This window comes from Urocitellus parryii, chromosome 7 (assembly GCF_045843805.1).
Source record: "Urocitellus parryii isolate mUroPar1 chromosome 7, mUroPar1.hap1, whole genome shotgun sequence".
NCBI lineage: Eukaryota > Metazoa > Chordata > Mammalia > Rodentia > Sciuridae > Urocitellus > Urocitellus parryii.
Window position 1 is genome coordinate 76,119,186 of NC_135537.1, and position 8,692 is coordinate 76,127,877.

At 41.7% G+C, this 8,692-nt stretch overlaps 1 pseudogene; it reads right to left on the minus strand.

Annotated features, from left to right (window-relative positions):
- Nucleotides 1-6,922: 6,922 nt before the first annotated feature.
- On the minus strand, nt 6,923-7,564 carry LOC113186822 (high mobility group protein B1-like 1 pseudogene; annotated as a pseudogene).
- Between the last annotated feature and the right edge of the window lie 1,128 nt (nt 7,565-8,692).

Here is an 8,692-nt window from a genome sequence, read left to right on the forward strand (position 1 = left end):
AAACAATCTAATTAGAAAGTGGTTGAAAGATATCAAGAGACGTTTCACTGAAGAGAATATGCAGATGGCAGATAATCACATGAAATTGTGTTCAACATCTTTAGCCATTAGGGAAATGCAAATTAAAATGCAATGAGATATCACTGCACACCATAGAGAATGGCTAAAATAAATAATAATGACAACACCAAATGTTGACAGGGATGTGGAGAATCCAGGCTGTTTGTACATTGCTGGTGGAAATGTAAATTAGTACAGCCATTTTGGAAAACAGTTTGGCAGTTTCTTTAAATAATAAACATGTCACAACCAGATTTTTATTCCTAGGTATTTATTCCAGAGAAATGGAAACTTATGTTTATGCAAATGTCTGTACATAAATGTTTGGAGGAGTTTTATTTGTAATTGCCAAAACCTAGAAACAGCCGAGACATCCTTCAATGAGTGAAAGAATGGTACATCTACACAATGGAAATAACAGTCAGCAAAACAAGGAACATACTATTGGTAGATGCAAGAACTTGGATGAATCTCCAGAGAATTATTCTGATTGTAAAAAGTCAATCACAAAATCTTGCATGCTATATGATTTCATTTATATAATGTATGTGCAATGACAAAACTATAGAAATGAAAACTGATTGAGGTTGCCAGGCATTTTACAAAGTGGGAGGAAGAAGCAGGAGGGTGGTGGGTGTGTCTCCAAAAGGATGGCAGGGGGATCCTGTGAGGATGGAACAATTTATTCTGTATCTTGACTGCCTGGGTGTCAATATCCTGCTTGTGATTTTTGTCCTGCAGTTTTGCAAGATGTTACCATTGGGTGAAAATGTTACCAAAGGGTACATGGATCACTCCATAACTTTTTAATCCATAATTATCTCATAATTTAAAATCTTAATTTAAGAATTGGCCCTTGGATTTCATATATCCACATCCTGAGGCTTGTGAACAACTAAGTGTTTTCTTCCATGAAAAGAATTCAGCGTATTGACACAGTTAGGTTTCTGAGTTGGATTTATTTTTTTTTTTTAAAGAGAGAGTGAGAGAGGGGAGAGAGAGAGAGAGAGAATTTTCCAACATTTATTTTCTAGTTCTCGGCGGACACAACATCTTTGTTGGTATGTGGTGCTGAGGATCGAACCCGGCCGCACGCACACCAGGCGAGCGCGCTACCGCTTGAGCCATATCCCCAGCCCTCTGAGTTGGATTTAAACCATGACAAATGCAGCAAGGGCAACAGGTATGGAGACACCCAAATGTATTTGCCATATTGTTTTCCACGTTCAAACTTATCTAAGGTCTATTACTATTTTAAACATAGTTCAAGTCCCATTCTTTTAAAAAAAATAATAATAATTTTTAGTTGTAGGTGGACACAATGCTTTTATTTTATCTGTTCATTTTTATGTGGTGCCAGAGATTGAACCCAGTGTGCATCCTGCATGCTAGGTAAGTACTCTATCGCTGAGCCACATCCCCAGCCCCTCAAGTCCCATTCTTCCTAGAAGCTCTGCTCACCTACCCCAGAGCTCACTTGTTCCTCTCTGAATTCCTTTAGAATTCTTCATGTACAGCTCTCCCCATAGTGGCCACCAGCCCTGTGAGGCTGTGGAGCGCTTCAAATGTGCTAATGTGAATGGAGAGACGCTGTAAAGGGAAAATACACACCAGATTAAAAATTTAGAATGAGAAAAGGAAATGTAAAACATCTTATTTATTTTTTTATTGACTTCATGTTAACTGACTTCAATGTTCTGTTGACTTCTGGATATATTGGGTTAAATATGTTATGATTTGGATGTGAGGTGTTCCCCAAAAGTTCATGTGTAAGACAATGCAAGAAAGCATAGAGGTAAAATGATTGGGTGATGCCAGTTTAACCTAATCAGCGCATTACTCCTCTGATAGGGATTAACTGGGTGGTAAATGTAGGCAGGTAGGGCGTGGCTGGAGGAGCAGATCATTGGGGCATACCTTTGGGGCATATATTTTGTCCTTGGTAAAGAGTCTCAGTCTCTCTCTCTCTCTCTCTCTCTCTCTCTCTCTCTCTCTCTCCCCTTTCTGGTGCCATCTTCCCAGTTCCACTTTCCTCTGCCACTCCCTTCCAACCGTGCTGTTCTGCCTCATCTCAGACCTGGAGGAATTGGAGTCAGCCATCAATGGACACATCTCTGAAACCGTGAGCCCCCCCAAAATAAAATCCTCCTCCTCAAAGTGTTCTTGTCAGGTCTTTTGGTCACAACAGTGAAAAAGCTGACTAAGACATATTATAATAATAAAAGTAACATAACCTGTTTCTTTTTCACTTTTGTATTGGCATTGAAACCCAGCGTTCTGCACTGAGCCAAATCCCCAGTTTTGTTAAGGTGCTGAGGTTCCCAGTAAGTTGCCCCAAACTTGCAGTCCTCCAGATTACAGGTGTGCACCGCCACATCCAGCTCCTTTAACTTTTTTCGTGTGATTACTATAAAATGTAAAAATCACATATGCAGCTCACATTCGTGGTTCACATCATATTTCCACAGGATAATGCTGACATCTACACTCATCTTAAGTGTAAGCGAGTACACATTACTGCAGTCCTTTTAGCAATTATTTACTAGCCACCTACTATTTACTATTTGTGTATGCCCTATCTGTACTGCTGATGGCAGAGACTAAAGACTGGTTCACCTATTCCAACCACCCTGTTAGCCTACATTCCCGAATTACACAGATCATAAAGCTAAATGTCAGTGCCCCTGAGTCCTTTGTTTCCAGGTTCTGTATGAGATCCAGCTTCTATAATCCTGCTGCACAATGTGCGACCTAGAAGCAGCAATGAGCAAATGAAGGAAGAGGTAGTTGCAATGGGAAGATTCTTCCTGCAGCCAAGGTGGCCCAGGCTAATGATTTTCTTGGAGTCTGGAGTCTGGTTCTGAGCACTACAGTGACAAGCCATGAAACCATGGCTGCAGTATAACTTCTACCAGACTGCCCCGCGGTGTGATTTCTCCACATTGCATATTTTCTGGAGATGCAGCATCTCTGCCTGGTTTGGGGGCCATTAGAGATTTCATGAACCATGAATATGCTTTAATATATTCCTTTATGCTCAAATGTACTAGAGTAGATGGTAAGACCTGTGGCAAATGGTGATAACAAACTCAGTTTTCTCTCTTTTGAGGAAAAGCACTATTCTGCCTTTTTTGAATGTGCATCACTAACATGAGGTGCCCCTGTAGTAAAGTGCTCAATAAATAAATGCCATCAGGCAAATAATCAGGATCATATAAGATTCTACTATGGTATAATAGTCACAGGCTTTAAAGAATAATCATACACAGTAAGCATTACACTTTGGATCCTGAAGGTCTCCCAAAGGCTCATGTGTTGAAGACTTGGTCCCCAGCTCATGGAGCTTTGGGGAGACAGGGAAATCTTTAGGAGGTGGGGCCCACTGGAAGGAAGCTATGTCAATGAGGCCATGCTCTTGAAGGAGGTATTGAAACTCTGGACCTTCATGTTGCTTTGTTTCCCAGATACCATGAAGTGACCAAGCCTCCTTCACCTGATGTACTGTTCTGCTACAAGTCCAATGCAACAGGGCCAAGTGACCATGAACTGAAACTTCTGAAACTGAGAACCAAAATAAACCTTTCCTTCTTACTAATTGGTTAGTTCAGGTATTTTGTCACAGTGATTGAAAGCTGACTAATACAGTATGATTCTTTTTCCCCAAAGGTTTCAAATCTTGTGCTAAAGTATGTGAATTTTACTTATACTTCTTGAGGTAAAATGCCAAGTTATAACCTTTATATCTTTCCTCACACTATATATTTAATGCATTATTAATTGTTAATTAATTAGTTACTAATTATTTTTTAATATTTATTTTTTTAGTTTTAGGTTGACACAATATCTTTATCTTATTTTATTTTTATGTGGTTCTGAGAATCGAACCCAGTGCCTCACACATGGTAGGCAAGCACGCTACCACTTGAGCCACATCCCCAGCCTGTAATTAGTTACTAATTATTAATTTTTAATTTTTATGACCACCAAGTTTATTTTTGGATAAAAGTCAATCATCGACTAATCCTAATTGTCTATGCCCTAAATCAGAAAGCTAAGAATGATATTTATGTTATTTTGAATACAAATTTTCATCTGACATCTTGGCAGAGACAATTCACCATGGCTCTCAGCATCCCTACAGGCTCTTTCCAAGTCTATCAAGAATGCAAGTCTCTGACACTCTTTACCCAAGTCATTTTTCTGGGTTGTGTTTGCAGTGGACAATCTTGAATCTCTGCCTCCCCGTGGGTCACAGAGCAGACTCTTTAGAGGGGTGCCCCTCTTCCGTAACTCAACTCACCCCACTTGCAGGTATCCATCTGCATTGTTCCTTCCCTTAGGTCTTAGAGAACAAGAAAACCAGTGACAATCATGACACTGCTCTGTATTATTAAATCCTTTGCTCCAACTCAAGAATCTTACGTCTTCTGCAAGAGTCATAATACACTAACAAGATAACTTACAAGCTTAGTAAGTTGGATAAAATTAAACCCCAGATCCAACAACATCTGCCATTTTAGAGTGACTATGTTTAATTCTTTATTACCAAGAATACAATTTTCAGGCTCCATGATAATAACTTCAGTGTAATTCAAAGGTCTGGGCCATTTCTGAGTCACCAGAAATTATGATTCTCTAATATGGGTAATGGAAATGTGTTAAGATTTATTGTCAGAAAGCCCGCTTAATTTTCAGAATCCATTAAAATGTGATTGCATTTTATGCGAACTATTATTACCTTTTATTCTGTTTAATTATCCAGGAAGAATATTTATAGCTTAAACTTCTTTTTTCTTTTCAGCAGAGGAGCATTTGTAAATTGCAAATGCAATCTTTTCCTATCTCGGTTGCCACTTGTGCCTCAGAAGTGGCAACCTCCCATACACCTCTTTTGGCCCATTCATTACACAAACACTTGTCGAGTGCCTATGTTTCAAAAGGCATTGTGCTGAGTGCAGAAGGAAGCGTGGCAGGAGGTAGGATCTCTGCAGTGTGTATGATCCACACCTTCCGTGTTTGGGTGGAAGGGAGAGAGCCTAGAGGCAGGGCACTTGACAGGACACTCAAGCATGAGCTGCCATTATGGAAACCACTGGGATGGAAAGGGAGGGTGTTAGAAAAGGCCAGTTTCTTAGAAGGCTTGAGTAGATTCAGGGTTAAAGGCAAGAGGGAAGAGGTGGCAGAGAGAAGAGGTTTAAGGTTGGGGAATTTTAATGCTGATACTAGCTGTACTAACAGAGAATTCAGAAAGAGAAAGAGCCCTGGAGTTGATTAGGGAAGGAAATCACATGTTGTGTTACAGACATGAGCATCTACAACAAGAGAAGGCCTTTGAATGCAAAGGAGCTTGAAAAAGTATGAAGTCAGCTCTTGGAGGGTTAGTTCCTATAAGGAGTGACTTTCCCTATGAGGGGCAGCAATTGACAGGAAGCACTGTAGGTAAGAACAGGACCTTGTGAGCCTCACACCTGACTTCAAAGAGCAGATAGAAGGAAGGATACAAGAGATGCGGAGAATTAGGGGAATTAGATTTAAGTCACATGCAGAACCTAATAAACAGGTATCCAGTAGGAAACATCCAGAGGCTATAAAGAAGTCAAAGAAGATGATTTCTGGGGGAAGAGAGAGAGAGAGAAACACTGGTGGGTCACTTGCATCTTCAAAGTAAAAACAAGGTTGCACAGGTACTAGGCTCCATAGACGAGAGATTGTGCTCCAGTTGGGAGCAACTCATGGGCATCGGGTGATTCTTGCTGACCCCAAACGAGCCTCCCAATTCTTCCTTTTAATCCAGAATGATATTGCCTAGATGTCCACAGGCCATGTGGAGTCCTTAGCAACTGACATCACCATAAGGATCAGGAGGAAATGAAGGTAGAGGGGAGGGTGATGGTGAACAGCACATGGGAAGTGATGGGGTGTGGCTTTGGGAGTCAAGCTATATAGGGGACCTGTGTAAAATGCATCTTTATAAATGGATTCAATAGCACAGGCCTATCCAGCAAAAGGAGTTCCTATCACTAAAAGGTGCTTTTGCTCAGCAATTATACAGCATTTCAGGATCTGGTGATCATGCCTGGGCCACGCTGCTCCCTGTCTGAGAGATCTTGGAGTACCCGTGTGTCCTTATGGGGTTTCAGATTAATTCATTTATAAGTAGAACTAATTTCCCCCGACTGCCCATTCACCCACCACCCCCTGCAACCACAGACACGTGCATCCAGGTAGCTACTGTGAAGAGCAAGTTCTGCCTGAGGTCACACCAGGTTTAATCCATTTACATATGGCATCAATTTCAGCACTCTTCCTTTGGGGTCTTTTCAAAACCTTGCATTTTTGTTTTGCTGCACCAAATCCTGTGCAAATGCATCCCTTCTCTAACAGGCCCTTCTCAGATATACCAACAGCCTCATGCCTTTGTTATAGCTTTGCCCCATATTCTGAAAATGTCAGAGTGGTTTTTCTTTTTCTTTTATTTTTTTAAGTAATAAAAAAGTCATATTTACTGAAAAGCCGTCAGAATGTCAACAAAACAGCTGCAACATTTTTTTTTTCTCTCAAAATGACAAAGTAGGCCAACCGCGGTGTCACACGCCTGTAATCCCAGTGGCTCGGAAGGCTGAGGCAGGAGGATAATGAGTTCAAAGCCAGCCTCAGCAATTTAGTGAGGCCCTAAGCAACTCAGTGAGACACTGTCTCTAAACAATTTTTTTTAAAGGTTAGGGATGTGACTCAATGGTTAAGGCCCCTGGGTTCCATCCCTGTTCCCAAAAATAAAAATAAAATAAAAGAAGCGAATGGAATACAGGGGGCTAGATGCTTTATAGGCAAAAAAAAAAAAAAAACCTGTATTAGAACCAACTTATTTATCATCATCTTCTTCATCTTCCTCCTCCTCGTTACCCATCTTTCATCATCCTTCATCCTTCCCTTGTCGTCCTCCTCCTGCTGATTTTTCTTGTTTTGTTCTCCCTTGATGATGTCCTTTTCTATTGCATCAGGTTTTCCTGAGCTTGGGAGACAGCCCCCGTCCCTTTTGTGTGCTGCCTGCAGCTCAGCAGCCTTCTTTGCACAGGGCTGCTTGTCACCTGCATCAGTGTTATTCCACATCTCTCCCAGCTCCTCTGAAACATCACCAATGGAGAGGCCAGGAGGTTCTGCTTTAATTTGGGGGTGATATTCATAACAGAACAAGAACAAAGTCAGTGGAGGCCTTGTGGGTACATCGGGATCCTTGAACTCCTTTTTTGTTTCTCCATGCAGAAGAATACAGATTTTGATTTTTTCCTTCATAATGGGCCTTGTCTGACTTGGCCATGTCCTCAAATTTTACTTTTTCTTTAGCAGACATGATCATCCTCTCTGAGCATTTCTTAGAAAACTTTGAGAAGCTGACTCAGGCATCCGAGTGCTTCTTTATGTGCTCCTCCTGATGAGTGTGTACAAAGAATTGATAGGATAATATTTTTCTTCTTGGCTTTTTAGGGTCTCCTTTGCCCAGGTTCAATTATTTTTTTTTCTCAGTGAGGCACAGTCATCTAGTGCCCAGCTAGCTCACTTTCCCCAGAGCTGCCTCTACAGAGCTCAATTACTACTGTAAGGGTCCAGTGAAACGTCGGAGGAAGAGACCACAAGAGACCAGCTTCATGCAATGAGCAGGAGGGAGTTTATTGAACCAGCATGCTGGGGCTCAAGGCTCACTCAGGAAGGGAGAGCAGCCCAGAGCCCAGAGCAGAGGTCAAACAGAGCTTAAGTACCCTTTTGGGGGAGGGCCGGGTGGGGGGGGGGCTTTGCATACATCAGAACAAATCATCATGAGGCGCGGGAAAATTGAACAACAACTCTGAGACATGATGAGCACATTCATTGGCGGGAACAGTCTGGGCAGGGGTGATTGGTCACTCCTAAGCGGGGTACACATTCAAACTGATTGGTTCGGGCCCTGTGACAAACTGCACAGGGCCCTAGGCTAAATGGCCAGTAGGGCGTTGTCTTAACTATCTCAGGAATTTCAGGTTCTGGGTGTAGCAGAGGAACTTTTACATTTTAATTCAGGCTTTGTAGCTTAGAAACTTTACCCTTTCACTACAATGGCTGTTGTGTTGTATGTTTTATAATTGGTTTGGTCAACCAACTGGGGGAACAAAAATAGTTTATAAGAATTTTAAGGAATTTACCAGGTGCCGTGGCACATGCCTATAATCTTAGCTACTTGATGGGAGGCTGAAGCAGGAGCATTACAAGTTCAAGACCAGCTTGGGCAACTCAGCAAGACCCTGTATCAGAATAAAAAATAAAAAGGTCTTATGATGTAGCTCAATAGTAGAGTACTTGCCTAGCATGTGTAAGGTCCTGGGTTCAACTCCTAATATCACAAGGAACTCTGCAACCGAGGCCTTCACTAAACCTTGAAGAGAGGCTGAGAACTCAGGCAACAGATCTCAGCTCACTTGTGTCCTTGATGGGTCCCAAGCTCTCCTGACTCGGTGCCAGATTCCACAATCACCTCAAAGCCCGTGTCTTAGACTAGTGAAAGTATATCCCCAACCAAATCAGTTGCTTGCTTCTCCACATGACTCATAAACATGAGTGGCGCATTTTATCCTTGAATTTCTTCCTTGAACACTATATT